Here is a 21,438-nt window from a genome sequence, read left to right on the forward strand (position 1 = left end):
GCGGCAAAAAATCCTCCTCACGGAAGAGATTTACGGGGGCGACGGCAGCCTCAGAACACCCGGCAGCCTGATGCCCCAGCAGGTCACACTGAAAACATGTCCGCGGATGATGGGAATAATACACCCTAACATAATATCCGAACAGCCGGACAGAGGACGGAATGTCCGCCCTCAAGGGCATCCTCAGCGTCCGAATGTTCATTCGCAAACCCTGGAACTTCCTGAGGAAAGCTTGTGCAGCATCACGCTGAAGACAGCTTCAAACCTCCCGAAGTAACACCGTAGGAGATCCTCGGGAAACTCCAAGAGCGCTCTATGAACACTCACATACGTCCATGCATCACTCCGATCGGAAATCTCCACAGTGCCGGCAACACTCGACAGGGGCAAGGATCGCCCCTCGAAGCGCTAGAGAAACGCATGGTACCCTGCGTCCCCCACAAATTTGACAATCACTTGATGAGCGGTAACCAGTTCAATATCGTAAATCACATCCACGGGGACACGGAGCATGTCACACATTGAGCCAGAACTCAAAGACCAAAGAGCCAGAGCTCAACCCCCGCAAGCACAATTAGGTGAGTACATTACAAGTTCAACTTCAGGATACCCGGCACGACCAGAAAGTTCCAGGCCTTCAGAGTGCACACGCACAACAGGGGGAAGAGGTCCCCCCATCACGGAGAGTCACCGACAAACACTCAAGCACCAATTGACAGCAAATCAACTGCGCTGTGGTGGGTATGTGGGCCTGCGGGCCGCTGCAAGCAACAGCCTAGTGGACCAAATTCTCACAAGTCAAGCCTGGCCTTGGGCCGGGCTTGGGGAGTAAAAGAACTCCCAGAACCCCATCAAGCAGGTATCAAGCAGGTATTCCTTTACTCCTCGGTGTCATGGAACGTGGAGAATGGACCATTGTGTTTGTTGTTATTATTATCATAATGGATTAGGTTATGAATGAATAGGCGCTTTGTAACGACAAGTCTCATTGGTCAAAACACCACACACATTTCCCAAACAGTGGTAGATTGTTAGAACAATTTTGGTGAGAAGATGGTGGAGGCCAAAACCGTCAGTAATGTCAAAGCATTATATGACAAAGAGTGCTGGGAAGACAGGACACCATGAACGTAGCTCTCACCCTGTAACTACACTTAGGTAATTACACTTAGGTAATTACCAATTTATATAATTCACACTACTATGGACAGGAACAAAGTGTAGAGCAGTGAATAAAAATTAACATATGTAAATTGGTGAAAAAGGGAGATGGCTCTACTTTTGTGCTTAAGAGCTTATTGACCTTTTATGTAAACGATATAACATATGATAATAATACTTATTGGCATTTGTCTGTTAAGGCTAACCCGTCTCAGACCAAGTCCATTCTATCCAGTGGTCGACCCCAAGGACGCATTCATCCATTTTAACATTCTGTTCATTCGAAAGAGAACTTTTCTCAAATATAAATTATATTATTACTTATTAGCATATTGTGCATATTTAGGGACTGGTTAGGTTAGGTTAGGGGTTTAGGTTCTGTTGCCGATTATTTGTATTTTTAGTATGTGGGTGTGAAGCATTTACAAGCGTTGTAGTTCGAACTAAAATCGTCGGCGAAGCACTTGTTCCGGAAGTGTTCGGTCGTAATCAGTTGTGAGTCATATGTAAACCATTTTTCATTCATAAACAGGGGGTTTGACGGGTGCAGGGAATGGACTTGGAGTCTTTGTTTAGAGGATGGGCTGGTTAAGGCAGAGGCAACATGACATCTTACACAAACGCTGCCTCGATCATTGTTTGCCGTCAGTCCAACCCCCCTCCTAATAGAACGTCGCATTTTTGACGTATACTCTACGTAAGTAAGTAATTATCAAAAGAAGGCAAAGCCGGGAAGACTATGTAGCATCATCAAATGTGCGGGATAATCATAGGCGCTAAATTAGACTAAGAATATCAATACGAGAACAAAAACACTTAAGACAAACGATTACAAATGACTGCGAGGGACGGTTGGGAAGCAAGACAAACGTTCGTCCTGGAAGTCAGGACATTCAGCAAGGATAAGTACGACCGTAAGAGGGACAATGCAGTTTGGACAATAAGGAGCAGGGCGGTGCTCCATTAAGTGACCATGAGTTAAACGTGAATGGCCAATAAGTAACCTCGCCAGAGCCGTTTCATACTGTCGGTTACGGTAGTAGGAGGAAGGCCAAGGGGACACACTACTCTTAAGAGCACGCAGGTTGTTACCAGTAACAGAAAACTAACGACCCTGTCAACGGGCAAGAATGGAGGAATGAATAACGGTAAAAGTTGGAATAAGGAATACCTTTACGGGAGATGAGACAGGCGTGGATAGCTTCCATAGTGGCAGCGTCCACACGCTCATATAAGGTCACCAATGTGTTTGGGAACCCAGCAAAACTCCACTGTCTTAAATCTGCTGGAGATAAGAAACAGCAAATGTTGAATTTCGACTACCACAGGATGGACTAGATTAAAGGATTCCAGAGCCATGAGGGCACTACGAGAGTCAACTACAGCAACAAAGGAGGATTGACAGCGAGAAAGCAGTTGACGAAGAACATAGAGAATAGCATAAAGTTCTGCCGTGAAGATGCTAGTCTCCAGAGGCAGGTGACATATAAAGGTGTGGTCAGAAAAAAAACAGAGTGGCCTACACCGTCTGCAAACTTAGACCAATCGGTGAAGATGGAAATGGAGCGAGAATGTGAAGAAATGTGTTCAAGGAAAAGGCAATTCAGAACTGTAGGAGGGGTAAAAGCCTTAATCAAATAGGTCAAGGTTTTACAAAATTTAGGCAGGGGGGCCCTCCACGGGGGCAAAGACCGAACGACATGAGGGATAAATATTGGTAACACGAACCGAAAGAGCATTTTGTAAGCGAGACAGAAAGAGATAGATGGTGAAGGGCAACAGGAACCACAGGAGGGGTAAAGGTCAAGGCACGACATAAGCGAGAGTGAGGGTGTTGTAAGGACTGTGCAAGGTAGCGACGACTGTAGCGATCACGGCGACCCTGTAGAGACAGGACGCCAGTTTCAACATACAGGCTTAGGGTAGGAGTCGAACAAAAGGCCCCAGAGCTGAGGTGCAACTCAGTATGGTGCAGAGCATCAAGACGGTGAAGAGTAGAAGAAGAAGCAAACGAGTAAGCAGGGCAAACGTAATCGAATTCAGACAGAAAGAGAGACGAATGTAAAGAGAGGAGCGTGCACCACTCAGCTCCCAAAAAGTATGGGACAAGACCTTAAGTAAGTTAAGGTCCTTAGAGCATTCAACTCGGAGGTAAGAGATGGGGCGACCAAGACAAACGAGTGTTAAAGATTAGCCCCAAAAGCTAGACAGAATCTTTGTACGAAAAGGGGATGGCCATATAGCGACAGAGGGGGACGAAGAATGACCTACTTCCTAGTAAAAGTCATAGCACAAGTTTTAGTTGTAGAGAACTTGAAGCCATGATTGGTGGCCCAAGACGACACGGCATCAATCGCATGATGAAGCCGCCGTTGAAGGAGAGGCGAATCATCACCTCGACAGCAGAGGGTAAGATCGTTGACAAAGAGAGTGGGGAAGATGCCAGAAGGAAGGGAGGAAAGAATACCATTTAGGGCAATCAGGAAAAAGAGTAGTTCTCAGAACACTACTGTGGGGGAATACACCTTTGTATTGCCGAAAAGAGGCAGAGAGAGCCTCACTACAAAGCCTCACTATAAAGGAACGACCGAGAGGAAGCTTTTCAGGAAGAGAGGGAGTTTACCATGAAGGCCAAAAGAACGAAGTTGGGACAGAATATTATATCTCCAGGCGGTGTCGTACACCTTTTCCAGGTCAAAAAGGACAGCAAAAACAACAGAGGTCTTCACAGCAAAAGCAGTACAAATACAGACCTCCAAGTTCACAAAGACATCAGTAGTGCTATGGCACTTGCGAAAACCAAATTGAGAAGGGGAGAGGTGTTGATAATGCTCCAAGAACCACATCAGACGTACATTGACCATACATTCAAAGAGTTTGCAGACGCAACTCGTGAGGGCAATGGGGCAGAAGTCCTTAGGTGATGTCCGTAGAGACCCCGGTTTCCAATTAGGGAGAACAACCGCATCGAACCAGTCCTCAGTGACTGACGACGACTCCCCTATACGGTTATACAGATTAAGTAAATACTGAGATGCGCATGGAGGGAGATGGCGAAGCATCTCATAATGAATGTCATCTGAGCCCGCTGCCGTAGAACTGCAGAGGGCCAGAGCAGACTGAAGTTCAGAGAGAGAGAGAAGGGATCGTTATAGGGAAGTCGGTGATGAGTGCGGAAATCTAAGGGGATGAGATTCAAGAACGGGATTACGAAGGAAGGAAGGATTGAAGAAGATGAGAACCGGAGCTAACAGTCGAAAATTGGGAACCCAGTTCGGTCGCGACCGTCACTGGATCCGCCACAGGAGTATCACGGAGGTGAAGTGACAGGTGAGACACCTGGAACAAACTTCCCAGCTATCTTGCAGATTTTTTTCCAGATCTGTGGCAGAGGAGTATTGGGCATAATGGTGGAGACAAAAGATTTCCAACTCTCACGTTTATAAAGAGGGGCCATGGTACCCGAAAATCCGATGAAAAATGGAATATTTACGAAAAATTACGAAAAATACTACAACGTTCTGGCAACACTGTGGTCCAAACCGTTTAATGATATCTTGAAAAATAACGTAATTAGAGTCAAATTTCCCGCTGCAACTTTCGTGAATCTGGTCTTCGCGGCGTGAGTGCGCGCGGGGTATTGTATCTTACGTTGTAGATGTCTTATTTTTCGTAATAGCGTTGAAAATAACATGTTATGCATAAAATGAATATAAACTCACACATATGGCAACAGTATCGAGTGACAGAGAGGGTGCAGCCCCCTCAGTGACTGTGTCTGTCATGGAGAGAGGATGTATGCTGATGCGCTCTCACAATATCTCTCAGAACATGCTATTTTTGCTATTTGTACTGCAATATGACTTACCAAACGAACAAGAGAAAAGCATTGACAGCTAGATGCATGCGAGCTCTCCATACGAGCTGGCCGCAATGCGTAAATCACCAGTCACGAGTCACGCAGGTAGAGTAACTTGTCGCGCGCGCTACGCAACTCCAACTTTTACAACTAGATCTGCCTTCACAGCCTTTATTTATTATTCTATTTACATGAAACTTGCACATTATATGTAGAGTTTATGCCTCTAAAAACTCAAGTGGATTTTCTTATCTACGTAGATTTATTGATTTTATAAATAATGATACACTTCATTTTGTTGCATACGTTTTTGGGAAACTTTTAAAAATCTGTATTATTGCACTAAATACATCTGGGATAAAGATCATACTAGACAATCTTTATTATATAGTAAGGTCATAGCGAGTGTCGTAGAAATGATTTTGGTTCACAATTGTGGGCTGTGAAAGCAATTGAACATTGTTGAAAAATATTTATTTTTTTTATTTTTTTTTTTCTCCGTCTCTATTTAGGCTGAGATGCTGAAACTTGGCCTAGGTGCAGCACCTTTCACATGTATCAGGATAATAAATTATGAATACCCTACAACAACTTTAATATTTCGGGGGAGATGCCCCCTTAGCTGTACGAATGGTCCTGCGGGCCACCGCCCTCGCCGAATCAGCCGACTGTCGGCGTCGGCGTTTCTTCCAGGCTGCACACTTACAGCAGACAGCCTGAGTGCAGTCTGCATTGCACCAGGGAACGCACTTCCGCATGTCCCGGGAGGTAGAGCAAGGAATAGAACGGAGGGAAGCGTCGAATATGGTGTCATGTAAAAGAGGAAGGCTGTGGGGAGAAGCAGAGCAGAGAGGTCAGAAAGAGTAGCATGGAGGGTGAATAGATTCCAGTCAGCCTTAGCAAACTGCCACCAAGGGAAGGAGCGGGGAGGGCGAAAAGAGAAAAAGGTGACAAGGATGGGGAAATGGTCACTATTATGGAGGTCATCAAGAACCCGCCATGTGAAATCTAAGTAAAGACAAGATCAGAGAGAACGATCAAGCCAGTAGAGGGTGCGAGTGCGGGAGTTCACATGAGTGGGTTCACCAGAATTCAGAAGAGGCAGAGAAGAAGAGAGGAGAAATGGTTCGAGTAAGCAGCCCCGGGTGTTTGTCAGATCATCACCCCAGAGGGTATGCCGACAGTTGAAATCCCCGAACAGGAGCACAGGCTCTGGTTAGAAGTGCAACAGGTGCTTAAGATTAAGAAGAGAAAGTGGGCATTAGGTGGGAAATAATTAGAACAGACTCTATTCCATTTACTCACAAAGATACGGGACACAGAACATTGGATAGGCGACGGAAAAAGTAGGGGAACGAGGAGAATATCAATACGATTCAAGAGAGTAGTAAAATATGGACACCAACAAAAGGTGGAGGGGGGTGGGCGGAGAGAAAGGAATAACCACGAAAATGACCAGGACGAGCACTAAGCATCGGCTCCAAGAGACATACACAAAGCGGTGAACACTGTGTTATCAGAAGTCGGAGTTCATGGAAGTTGGCATAAAATCCACGAACATTCTATTGAAGAACAAATATAGTCAAAAGGAGAGAGAACAGCAAAAGAAAACAATGAAGAGACAAAGGCAAAGAAGAACACAGAATGCACACAGTATACTAAAGAAGATCAGGATCAGTGAAATCAGGGTTAGGGGGGCATGGGTAAATTTGGCAATGACAGTGAAGTTAAGGGAGTTGGAGGACGGCCCAGAGGCGAACGGACAGGGTCCGTACCTTGAGGATGTAACGGAGAGGGGCGGTCAAAGGAATCAGGGGAATGGGGGAGGGTCAGAAACAGGTGACACACCTCAGTAAGGGCAGCAACCGAGAGAGAATCGAGGGCTAAAGGTACCTCCAAAGCCAGGACAGGGGGATCGACCACCAAAATGGGAGGGGATGCAGTGATAGTCGGAGTCAGAGGGTGGGGAAGAAAACGACGCCTTCTTACCTGTCAGAGAGGAAGAAGGAGAGGAACCAGGTTTACATTTCTGCCATAAAGAGACAGGTGTGCCAGCAACAATGTACTGGACGATAGTCTCCATAGTCTCAACAAGAGAAGGAGAACGGGAGCGATCAACATGAAGATTGCTGGGAGGATGATGGACAACAGCCTGGATAGCCAGGCGTCACGGAGGGCCAAGAGACAGGTGAAAGGGCTGGGAAGAAGGAGCGGGGGAAGACGGGAAAGAAGGAGATTCGGTATACTCAAAAGGAAGGAGGGAAACAACCATATGGAGAACCAGGAGAAGGACCTCTAGGTTCAGAACGTTAAGGAGTAGGGGAGGAGTCGGTGGGTGCGTCCGGGTCCACAGCCTGGAAACGGTTGTGAGACTGAGAAAGGAGGGTAGGGCGAGGAGAGGTGGAACGCAACACACGAGCATAAGATTTGCTAGCAAAAGAGGAAAGATGATGGACTTTGCGTTACACTTCAGGAAAAGACAAACGATCGCAGTGCTTCAAATTGAAGATGGCTTTATCAAATTTGTGCTGTATACACGGGCGGGAGAAAGTAGGGTGGGCCTCACCGCAATGAAGGCAGTGAGCCTGGAAATAAGAGCACTCCATCTTAGTGACTCGAGTCCTGAAACATGGGGCATAGAGACACTAAACTTGAGCATTTGAGGGCACCATGCCCAAATTTCCAGCACTTATTGCAAAGTCTAGGAGAGGGAATGCATTACTAAACGGAGAATCTGACACCAGCAAGAATTATAAAAGGTGATCTAGCAAAAGTGATCTTCAAAACGTGAAGAGGCTGATGACGATGATGACCACGAGGGGGTCAAGTAAACGTCTCAACCCAGAGGACAGAATGGCCTTGGACTTCAAGGATATGTTTAATATCCTCATGGCAGTCTTTCAGGTACCTAACAACAGTCACAACATGGAGCGGGAGGATAATAGTGCCAATTCAGGTATTTAACCGGATATTTTTGGAGACCCTAACAGGGGCTCCCCAATGCTGGACAATGCAACTAAGTGGGCAGCTGAATCCTGAGATGGAGCAGCAACGACATGAAACATGTCGTTGAAACAGGTGGGGTTAAAAGTAACAGAGGCATCCGCCAAATTAACGAGGTGTTTAGGGGGGAGATATCGTCAGGATGTGTAGAATCTAGATGTTTGAGATCAAAGTATTTAGTCCATGTAGCAGGACCAAACAAGGCGTGGAATGTATTAGCATTAAAAGGAATCGTGTGAGTGCGTCTGTGGAGGGGTCGGCTCCGAGCACCCCCGTGAGATGGGGGTAAAAATTGCGGTTGTCACAATAAGAGATGTAGCCGCTCCAGGTGATGAGGTGGTTACCACCAGGGGCTTGGGGCTCAACCCTACCACAGAGGAGGGAGGGGAGTGAAGGGGGGTGGGTAGTTGGGAGGGTCGAAGGAGTAGCTTGGTCTGGGCCTAATATATTGAGGGCTACAGATCCCGGTCTTCCAACACAGTCCAACTTGGGGGCATGGTCGCCCATCCCACGAGCCTAGGAAGTCATAAGAGGATCATTCAGAGGCATAGAAACAAGGAGGCAATAATTTCATTCACGAATAAATCCCCATACCAACCATGGAGACACAATTAGAGGGTAGGACATCCGACAACACCCAATGTACCCCTCCAACCCCAGGGGTACATCGTGAACAAGGCCCTGCAATTGCCACCTTAAGAACCATCAGTCCGTCGAGATTGGGTTCAGCAACGAAGGCGAGGATTGACATTAAAAGTGTCCCTTCGCTCGAAACGTTGGGTACCACAGTTCTATGGGTGAGAAAGTGTACCTCCCCAAACACCCGGGTGTCAAAACAGAAGAAGTCTGAAAGAATAATCAAGAATGGCAAAATGTCAGCATGAAATAACAATTAGAAAGAAGAAGAGGGGGAGGAAAATGAAATGTAAGGAAGAGGGAAAGACTTCCAGCATAATTTGTGAACACGGCAGCAGGAGCATAAGGCTTCAAAAGGACAGAGAACTACCCCATGAAGCAACACACCCCAGCAGCCGCTCACGAAGCCCCCTCAAGACGGCAACAGGCAGGAAAGGGAGGGGATTGGGGAGAGCAAGCCAAGCATCATAACAGAGATCACATGGTAACTTAAGAAAATGGCCAAATTCAATCTAGCTACCTAATTATGAAACCAGAAACAGCTGCATACTTCCCAAGTGTCGGAAGGACAAGTTCTGGCAGCAGTAGAGATACACCACGTTGGTCAATTTCTAAAGCTTTTCCTGAGAAAGTTGACAATTTCCGGAGCTCCTTCAGCCACCTTGGATCTCGCACATTCACTTCCAAAGTAAGCATTAATTTTGGCTGGCACAAGACTCCGAGCACCAGGCGAGGAACCATCTGTCTCCAGGCACATTCCTTGGAAAATAGACGTCACCAAGATTATTAGGTCTTTTTTTGCCAATTAATTCCCTTCTTTCGCTTCTTTTCCACCTGTTTGAAAAAGGTATTTTTCAGACAGAATCCTGCAGGAGTTGGTATTTTCCAATAGCGGGAATCCCACCAGGAAAACTGGTTCTTCATGTGTCTGGGCATCCATGGTTGAGCCTCCATGCGGGAGAGGAGAGTCTTGCATGTTAGGAACACTTGGTGCTCCTGAGGCTCCAGCTGCTGCACCACCTCCACCTCTGTTGCTGCAAAGTTGCATATATAAGTACCATCTTCTGTGTTGCTAAGGTGGATCATATGTGAGGAGTCAGGTGTTAGGTAAGGTCTGCTTATCTCCTCAGGCCAAGGCACAACCAACACTGGCACTAAGTCAACGTCAATCAACAACAGGGGATACTCGCTTCCCTGCCAAGCCAGAGACAGTTTCACGCCCACCCGCGTCCTGGTCAGACCAGGTGGAACCAGACTAAGCTTTCTGTTAAGCAAAATGTAGCTTTTCAAGCACCTCCAGACATACTTATAAAACTTTGTTATTAGGTTATTACCTTGGACAGTATTGTCTTCTGTCTTCAGCTCCACCGTTAACTTGTGACCACTAACCAAGACATCCTCCAATTTTTGTTGTAATATATTAACTTCGACTTCAGGAAGTTTCTCTATAACAAAATTAACATCATAACTGTCAGGATAACCAATCCGTGTGCCATCTGCAGAGCTCCCAACCAATCTGAGTTTTCCTTTAAAAGTTTCACTTGAAATCTTCTTCATGATTTGTTGAAGCTCTTTCATGACAGCATCTCTGATTTCTTGGGCTTCACCACTAGTGAAATCAATAGTTTCCTTTTGTGTGCATCCTACCAATTTTGCAAAGTCAATATGACGAAGAAGGTTCTTAGTTGCCTCTATCTGGTCGGTGTTTATTTCGTGAATACTTAACCTAGATGCATAATTGCAACTGTTGAACATTTCTAGACGTTTCAAGAAATTTCCACGAATTTCTTGAGGGACAGTCCCAGCCCTGCAGTAGAGATTGTACTTCATAAGAAATTTATCAAAAAGTTCATAAGCGTGTTGATGGGCAAACATTGAAGCCAAATGGGGAGGAGTTTGTCCATATCTGTCAGGGAGGAGCGGCCAGGCTCCGAGGCTCAGTAGCAAGAGGATGATACCAGACTTACCACGCGAGGCCGCGTGGTGAAGGGCAGTGGTGCCGCTCGTGGGATCCACTACTGCGTCTACAGGCAAGCCTCCCACCTTCACCAGGAGATATATCAGCTGCTGAAGCCCACTTCGCGAGGCCTCCAGGAGAGTCTGGGATCCTAGAGGGAATACGTTGGAACGGTATCTGACTGCATCCACTTGAGAAGTTGCTTCACTTGAGTAGATGGCAAAGAGAAGTTGCTGAACTTTCAGCTCTTGCTTGACAATGTTATTCCTGATCTTCCTCTGCAGCTTCTGCAACTGGCTCCTTTCTTTCTTATAAATAACCTGAAAATAATTGGTTTGAATTATTCTGATATCTAAGGCAATTCCGTTTAATATTAAAATTTGAAAATACAACAAACCTCAACCTAGAATCAATTATTAATAATTTTTTTTTATTTGATAACGTTATACATTTATGGCCAATTACAAAAAAGTGTCTTTGAATTTTATAACATAATCTTCATCTAATAACTAAACGTGAATGTGCAATGAGGAAAATTATGCTGTTAAGTATATTATTTTTACTTACGACAATGAATATTTGAATATTAGTGACCTGCTAAATTAACTTTGACGTAGTTACTCATGGTTGGCTGTGTATAAATATTCAGTCCGATGCAACACTGACGTTTTCAAGTAAGAGGCGGAGGTGTGGAGGAAGCATAGCTGTGGGCAGCCGTCCAGCGGAGTCAGGAACATACACACAGCCTCCCATGTCCTTCACCATCTGCTCTGCTAGGCTCCAGTGCCCTTCTTCTAATGCAGCGTGCAGAGGACTCACGCTGGACTCGGTGCATAAGGAGGCCTGGGCACCAGCCAGGTACAGGAAGCTGCATGTCAAGGTACATTTGGCCCGAGCCGCCCGGACCATGAGCTGTGTGAGGCTCCTTGATGTACCTGGGGGCCAGCAGGCTCGCCCTGGAGACTCACCTCTTATGGCACGTATGAGTTCAGCAACACCTCTACCAAGTTCGGGTAGAGCTTTAATTTTACCATGTTCATGTTGGAGTATATGCAGGAACACCTGTGAGAAGTGACCACCTTCATGAAGCAGCACAAACAAACATGTGTTACGAGTTATAGGTGACATAGTGCTATGTGCGAGGGGGATACAAGGATATAGTCACCCACTGGGCTATAAACCCCCTGGAACCGCCTACCTGCCGAAGCCGTAAATACCAAAACCCTGTTAAATTTTAAAATAATACTGGAAAAGATTATGAAGGCAAATTGGGAGACCTTCGACAAGCAGCGGGCTTCCTATCGTCCTCGTAGAGGCCACAAGTATCAGTGTCCCTCAGGTAAATTCAGGTAAATAACAACTGATATAAAAATAGGGTGCTATCATCACAAAATAGAACACTAAACAATACATACATTCATATTGGAAAACTTGTGATTTAGAAAAGCCCTGGGTAAATACTGGTTTGGAAACATGGTTGTTGATTTCTGAAACAGACTACCTGGTAAGTTAAATAATATGGGATCACTCAAGTGTTTCAAGCATAACATAGAAAAATATATTAGTGACTTTCTGTGGATATAAATAAGAGCTGTCTCGTATGGGCCAATAGGCCTTCTGTATGGGTACCAGATATCCGTAAAACAAATTGTGATGAATAGAGATGTTGTTTAGAAATGGTAAGTTGGAAAGGGTAAAACGGGAAATAAGGCAGGGGGGCAAAAAATTACAGACTGATAGCACTAATATCATAAAAATCTTTGAAAGCGTGTTAAGAAGTAATATCACAAAATGTATGGGATTGCAGTATCTCCATAACCCTGGACAACATGTTTTCAGAACAGGGCGCTCTTGCCTCTCACAGTTGCTGGACCACTATGACATGGCCTTGGAAGACAAGCAAAACGCTGATGTAATTTACACAGATTTTGCAAAAGACTTCGACAAATGTGACCATGGTGTCACTGCACACAAAATGCGTTCAAAAGGAATTACCAGAAAATAGGCAAATGGATTACAATTTCCTGAGAAACAGAACCCAATGTGTAATAATCAACAAATAAAATCCGGATCATAAACTGTGAAGAGCTCAGTTCCCCAAGGTACTGTGCTTGCTCCAGTACTTTTTCTCATTCTCATATCAGATATAGACAGGGACACAAACTATAGCACCTTATCATCCTTTGCAAATGACAACAGGATTTTAATGAGAGTAGACAGCATAGAGGACACAGCAAACCTCCAATCAGATGTAAATCAGATTTTTCAATGGGCTACAGATAATAATATGTTATTTATCCCTCCTCTACAGGCTGCGTCAAATTTGCAAACAAAACCCAAGTCTTATCAAGCAGTGCTACAATAGGAATGGAATGATCATTGTGATGAAGAAAATAGCAGGTAAAAGGTATGAGTAAGTAAGTAAGTAATTATCATAAAGAAGGCACCAAACCGGGAAGGCTATGTAGCACCATCAAATGTGCAGGATGATCAGAGGTCGCTAAATATTACCAAGGATGCCAATACGAGAACAGAAACGCATAAGGTGAACGATATCAAAAGTATCCGAGTCACCGAGAATACTATCGAGACACAAGCGACCACGGGAGACGGTAGGAAAACAAGACACACGCTCGTCCCGGAAGTCAGGACACTCAACAAGGATATGCACGTCCGTAAGAGGGACAATGCAATTAGGACAATAAGGAGCAGGGTGGCGCTCCATCAAGTGATCATGAGTTAAGCGAGTATGGTCAATGCACAACCTCGCCAGAGCCGTTTCCCATCGCCGGTTACGGTGGCAGGGGGTCGGCCACGAGGACACACAACCTTTAAGAGAACGTAGTTTGTTACCAGTAACAGAGACCAACAAGCCTGCCAACGGGTAAGGATGGAGGAATGTATAACCGGGTAAAAGACGGAATAAGAAATGCCTTTACGAGAGATGGGACAAGAGCGGACAGCTTCCCTGGTGGCAGCATCCGCACGCTCGTTTAAAGACACACCAATATGGCTGGGAACCCAACAAAACTCAACCGACTTAAATTTACTGTGAACAAGAAACAGCCAATGCTGGATCTCGACAACCACAGGATGAACCGGATTAAAGGACCCGAGAGCCATGAGGGCACTACGAGAGTCAACAACAACTACAAAGGAAGACTGACAACGAGAAAGCAGGAGACGAAGAGCATAGAGAATAGCATAAAGTTCCGCTGTAAAGATGCTAGTCTCCGGAGGTAAGCGACACATATAAGTGCGATCAGGAAAAACAACAGAGTAGCCAACACCGTCCGCAGACTTAGACCCATCGGTAAAGACGGAAACGGAGTGGGAGTGAGAAGAAAAGTGCTCAAGGAAAAGGCGTTTTAGAACCGTAGGAGGGGTAAAAGCTTTAGTGATGCGGGTCAAGGATGTACAAAACTGCGGAAGGGGACTCTCCATGGGGGCAAAGAAGGAACAACACGGGGAGAAGTGTTAGAAATACGAACGGAAAGAGAATCATGTAAGCGAGATAATCGGACAGAAAGAGGGAGGGAGGTGGTGAAGAGGAATAGGTACTGCAGGAGAGGTAAAAGTTAACGCACGACAGAGGCGAGAGAAAGGATGTTGTAAGGACTGTGCAAGATAGCGAAGACAGTAGCGATCACGGCGGTCCTGGAGAGATAGGAAGCCAGTGTCAACATACAAGCTAAGGATGGGAGTCGAACGAAAGGCACCAGAACTGAGGCGCAACCCAGTATGGTGCAAAGCATCAAGACGGCGAAGAGTAGAAGGAGAAGCAGACGAGTAAGCAGGGCAACCATAATCGAGCTTAGACAGGACGAGAGAGGAATGTAAAGCAAGGAGAGTGCGCCTATCTGCTCCCCAAGAAGTATGGGACAATACCCGAAGGAGGGCAAGGGCCTTAGAGCACTCAACACGGAGGTAAGAGATATGGGGAGACCAAGACAAACGAGTGTCAAGGAATAACCCCAAAAGCTTCGCGGAATCTTTGTATTCAAGGGGATGACCATAAGGTGACAAAGAGGGACGAAGAACGACCCGTTTCCGAGTGAAAGTCATGGCACAAGTCTTAGTAGTAGAGAACTTGAAGCCATGATCGGTGGCCCAGGTAAAAGGTATGAAATAAAGTGTGACCAACAACAAATGACCTTCTTTAATGACTGTGGCATAACTGAAATCCAGCATCCTTCCAATGACAATACTGGAAATATCTCATGAGTGACAGAGCCTTACTTAGCCTAACCATGTCTAAGATACTGTCTTTCACTCTATTGGTTAAATAATGTTCTCTCTTCCATAAAAGTTGCTAACTTCTTAATAAAGTCTTCATGTACAGTAAGCATCTACCTCAAATGATTACCGATACAGAGGTAAGCATCTATCTTAGTATCTTAGCAAAAGCTTACTAGTTAGTAATATTTTATTTATTATCTTTAAATTTATTGATAAATTAATTAAGATTAATAATTAATTATACTAAGTTAATTAAGACCATATTTTTGTTAAGGTTTATTAATTATAATATCATAATTAAGCTAACTATATATATTTATAATTGAGAATATATTATATTAAGATTATAATAATCAGTATAAATTAATTAAGATTAACCTTGACATTTTTTGTATTAATCCATAATCTTATTCGATATTTAAATAACACTTTTGCGATGTCAATCATGACATGTCAATCTTATTGAATCCTTAATTTTACTTATCATCTGTATCCTACTTTTATATTACACTGATTCATATTTCATTATTAACTTGTTCCTATTTTATTTGCATTTTCTGCTATAATTATTTATTAATAACTATAGTAATATAGTTATTATAAAAAGAATATTAATCTTGTCTATCTCAATATAGCATATTATTCTTTTCAATCTTAACTGAATCTTTTATTTTTAACTTGACATCTGAATCCTTCTTGTCTAATTACATTGATTTTTATTTCACTTTTACTTATTCCTATTTCACGTGAATTTGATTTTTTTTGGCTATAGTTATTTTGATATCTACAATTTCTTGTGATTGCTTTAAAGTTTTATTATTCTACTGAGGATCTGCGCGTTGGTACAAGAATTCAACAAACCACTAACCACTTATTTTGATGAATAGGAGCAGTAGAACAACAGAAGTACACTTACATCACATCAGGCTTGGATATCCATGTGCAGAGAAAATAGGCCTACAGGTTTCGGAAGATGAGATGAAATGTCAGCACTGTGGAGAAATGCCCGACAGACCACTGGAACATTATCAAACACAGTGCACAGTTACAAACCCGTTAGGATTTCAACTTAGATTCAACAGAGCAGAAGAAATTGTTAAGCACATGGGGCAAAATCATACTGAAGCACCATACGAGTCATAAATACTCATACTCTGCCTAAGTAACACCAAAAACAAGCAACATTTAGTGAGCCAGCCAAAGGCTTAAGCCCCATACAGGAATATCCCTGCAAAAAAAAAAGAATATTCTACTGATATTAGTATTCTATTATTTTATTATATACTTTCATCTCAGTGATGATTTTGTTTTAATTTAAGTTTTTTTAATTGTTTATTGTAATTTACTGTCACACACCTCCCCCATATTCTAATCAGAATATCCTTAAAGTCTTCTCAATTCTTACTCGATGCAAACTACCATTGACCCTGAATTAAACTTGCTATCAAATATTTACAATAACCAGCACATTAATCATCACTATTTCAGTCACTAAACAGTAAACCTTGCTTAAAACAAACTAAAAAATAACACTAGCCTATCAGTATTCAACCAAAATGTCAGATCACTTAGTTAACATTTTGATGGCATCATTGTGCTACTTGAAGCCCTAGACACTAAACTATCTTTCATCATTTTAAAAGAAACATGGATAAGTAAAGACCAGACCCAACTATTCAACTTGGTCAGATATAAAGCCATTCACAACTGCATGCTTGACAAAAAAGGAGGTGGTATAGCTATCTATTATCAAGATAACTTCAATTGGCCAAGTGTTATTAGCAATAGAGACGACTACAATGAATATATCTTTGCCCAATTCTCGGTCAAAACCCTTAAACCGTCAGTAACTATTGGAGCTGTTTATAGATTTCCCACTACTAATACAACTGCATTCTCTGATAATTTAAGGAACCTTATCATAAACAACAAACAACAAAAATCATGTCCTCCTAGATGGTGACTTCAACATTGAGCTCTGTCAACAAAATAGCCCACCAAGTCGAATACTTCTTAAACAGCATGAACTACTGTATGCTAATCCCCACAGTCACTAAACCCACACGAATTACTCAAACATCTGCTACAAGCCTGGATCACATATATACTAATATAACAACCCCCCCCCCCTTTGTCTCTGGTATAATCACTGACAGAACAAACAATCACTATCCAACCTTCCTCTCAGCAAACATGGATATATCACCCTTGGTTACCAATAAACTTACCTTTAGACTGCAAAGCAAATCAGCAATAGGGAACCTCATAAATGCACTTAACGATATAAACTTCCTAACTTCGATATAAACTAACGATATCAACTGGAAATCTGAACTCAACATCACACAAGATATAAATTCATTAGCCAACATCTTTCTCTCCAAAACTCTAAGCCTCTACAAAACACACTTTCCTCTCCTCACTAAGCCAAAGTAACAGCCAAACGATTAAACAACCCCTTGCTCACAAGTTTATTTATTTGAATTTGATTTATTTGTATTTTATTTATTTATATATATACAAGCAAGTACATTGGGTTTATGAGAGTACAAAGCATTGATGTTTACACATTCTTGTAAAGTCACTAACACGCATAGCGTTTCGGGCATGTTCTTAATTTAACAGATAATTTTAAGTAGGTAATTTCTAGGAAAATAGATTTTTTAACAGGTACAATGTAAGAATATCTGACAATGATTAGTAGGTACATTAAAGTAGAATTTGAGGGTTATCAATAGGTACATTGTAGCATAATTTGAGGCTTATTTCAAGGTATAATGCAGTGAAATATGCGTTCAGTATAACAACCATTATATATGATGATAGTAATGATTACAATGATGAGGTTTTATGACTTAGGTACATATATTAGGGGATTGGGAAGCATAAGATACAGCGCGAGTTTAAAGCACTAAGTAGGAAACTATGAAGATGAAATTAGGTACTTTTTGGTTTTATTTCTGAATAAGGCAAACAGATTTTTGTGGGTGATGATGGGTATTGCAGTTGTTGAACCCCATGCACAGATACCATATGTAAGATAGGAATAGATTAGCGCATAGTATAGTGAGAGAAGAGCAGAGTTTGGAACATAATATCTGATTTCAGAGAGTATACCAACCGTTGAGACTTTCTTGGTTATGTTTTGTATGTGGGTGCTGAAGTTGAATCTCTTGTCTAAGTCTAGGCCAAGAAACTGTCCACCATTTTTATTGCTAATGTTAACATTGTGAGTCTGAAGCAGAATTGCATTTGTTGAAGTGCTTCCAAATAAGATCTTTTCTATGTTTAGCGTAAGTTTGTTGGTTGACATTCATGAGTGGCCTTTTTTAAATTCATTATTTAATGTGTGTGGGTTGGGGTTTGAATAGATGAGGGTAGAATCGTCAGCAAATAATGTAGGTTTAAAAATTTTAGAGACATAAGGCAGATAACTGATATAAATATATATAAATATATATATAAATATATATATAAATATATATATAAATATATATATATATATATATATATATATATATATATATATATATATATATATATATATATATATATATATATATATATATATATATATATGCAACATTGACAAAGTAGAATTGATTCTACTTTGCTTCAACAAAGTAGAATTGATTCTACTTTGCTCTGATGAAGGCGAATTAGCCGAAAACACGTTAAGCATTTTCTATTTTTCATATGTGGTTATTCTGCATATATATATATATATATATATATATATATATATATATATATATATATATATATATATATATATATATATATAAATATATATATATATATATATATATATATATATATATATATATATATATATATATATATATATATATATATATATATTATTAAATATGACCGAAAAAGTAAGATTAATAATTCTAACACGAATTTTCTCAATCTTTCGTACATTACGCTTCACTGTTGGAGGTAAATCAAAAATCAATTCTCCAAAATTCATTTTTATTTCTAGTCTGACGCGACACGGGCGCGTTTCGTAAAACTTATTACATTTTCAAAGACCTTAGTTCACAAATACACAACTGAATAGAACTTACGTATCTCCGATTTTATATCTACATTTGAGTGAGGTGGAAGGGGTGATGTGGCATTAACACAAGACAGAACAAAATGTGGTATTAATAGGGTATTAATTTCATCAACACAAGACAGAACAAGAGTATTAATAGGGTATTAATTTCATCAACACAAGACAGAACACAAAACAATGGATATTGAATAGAAGTGTTTGTAGAAAGCCTATTGGTCCATATTTCTTGATGCTTCTATATTGGAGCGGAGTCTTGAGGTGGGTAGAATATAGTTGTGCAATAATTGGCTGTTGATTGCTGGTGTTGACTTCTTGATGTGTAGTGCCTCGCAAACGTCAAGCCGCCTGCTATCGCTGTATCTATCGATGATTTCTGTGTTGTTTACTAGGATTTCTCTGGCGATGGTTTGGTTGTGGGAAGAGATTATATGTTCCTTAATGGAGCCCTGTTGCTTATGCATCGTTAAACGCCTAGAAAGAGATGTTGTTGTCTTGCCTATATACGTATATAGGGGACCATTCAGGCTTGTTCGCATTTGTGTTCCTCACGTGTGCCCCAAAGAATGAGGTGATTTGGTAAAATGCTATGCCCAAGATTACTATCCGAGTGTCGGCGGTGGGGTGGTTCAAATAGCCTCGGCTATCACCTCATTATGTCCGGTCGTGATGGTCAAGTGGATTAAGGCGTCTTGTACATACCAGTTGCGTTTGCTCCTGGGAGTATGGGTTCGAGTCACTTCTGGGGTGTGAGTTTTCAGTTGCATATTGTCCTGGGGACCATTCAGGCTTGTTCGCATTTGTGTTCCTCACGTGTCCCCCAAAGAATGAGGTGATTTGATAAAATGCTATGCCCAAGATTACTATCCGAGTGCCGGCGGTGGGGTGGTTCAAATAGCCTCGGCTATCACCTCATTATGTCCGGTCGTGATGGTCAAGTGGATTAAGGCGTCTTGCTATATATATATATATATATATATATATATATATATATATATATATATATATATATATATATATATATATATATATATATATATCTTACCTTATATATATCTTATCTTACCGAAAAAGTAAGATTAATAATTCTAACACGAATTTTCTCAATATTTCTTATGTTTCTTTTTACTGTCGATGGTAATTGAAAAATCAATATGTTTACATATTGATTTTAAACAACATATGTTTACAAGAATGACTGCTACCAAAATATACTAATATATATATATATATATATATATATATATATATATATATATATATATATATATATATATATATATATATATATATATATATATATATATGCAAACAAGCATGAACGGTCTCCAGGCATATATGCAAGTGAAAACTCACACCCCAGAAGTGACTCAAACCCATAATGCCAGAAGCAATGCATCTGATGTACAGGATCCCTTAACCACTCGACCAACACGACTGGACAAAACCGTTCTCGCTTGTTCGCATTTGTGTTCCTCACATGTGCCCCAAAGAATGAGGTGATTTGATAAAATACCATGCCCAAGATTACCAACAGAGTGCCGGCGGGGGGATGGGCAATTAGCCTCGGCTTCCATCCTCTTTTGTCCGGTCGTGTTGGTCGAATGATTAAGGGATCCTGTACATCAGATGCATTGCTTCTGGCATTATGGGTTTGAGTCACTTCTGGGGTGTGAGTTTTCAGTTGCATATATGCCTGGAGACCGTTCATGCTTGTTTGCATATATACATATATATATATATATATATATATATATATATATATATATATATATATATTTATATATATATATATATATATATATATATATATATATATATATATATATATATATATATATATATATATATATATATATGTCGTACCTAGTAGCCAGAACGCACTTCTCTGCCTACTATGCAAGGCCCGATTTGCCTAATAAGCCAAGTTTTCATGAATTATTGTTTTTTCGACTACCTAACCTACTTAACCTAACCTAACCTAACTTTTTCTGCTACCTAACCTAACCTAACCTATAGAGATAGGTTAGGTTAGGTTAGGTAGGGTTGGTTAGGTTCGGTCATATATCTACGTTAATTTTAAATCCAATAAAAAAAAAATTAACCTCATACATAATGAAATGGGTAGCTTTATTATTTCATAAGAAAAAAATTAGAAAAAATATATTAATTCAGAAAAACTTGGCTTATTAGGCAAATCGGGCCTTGCATAGTAGGCCGAAGAGTGCATTCTGGCTACTAGGTACGACATATGTCTATATATATATATATATATATATATATATATATATATATATATATATATATATATATATATATATATATGTATATATATATATATATATATATATGTCGTACCTAATAGCCAGAACGCACTTCTCAGCCTACTATTCAAGGCCCGATTTGCCTAATAAGCCAAGTTTTCATGAATTAATGTTTTTTCGTCTACCTAACCTACCTAACCTAACCTAACCTTGCTTTTTTTTGGCTACCTAACCTAACCTTACCTATAAATATAGG

Source organism: Procambarus clarkii, chromosome 41 (assembly GCF_040958095.1).
Source record: "Procambarus clarkii isolate CNS0578487 chromosome 41, FALCON_Pclarkii_2.0, whole genome shotgun sequence".
NCBI lineage: Eukaryota > Metazoa > Arthropoda > Malacostraca > Decapoda > Cambaridae > Procambarus > Procambarus clarkii.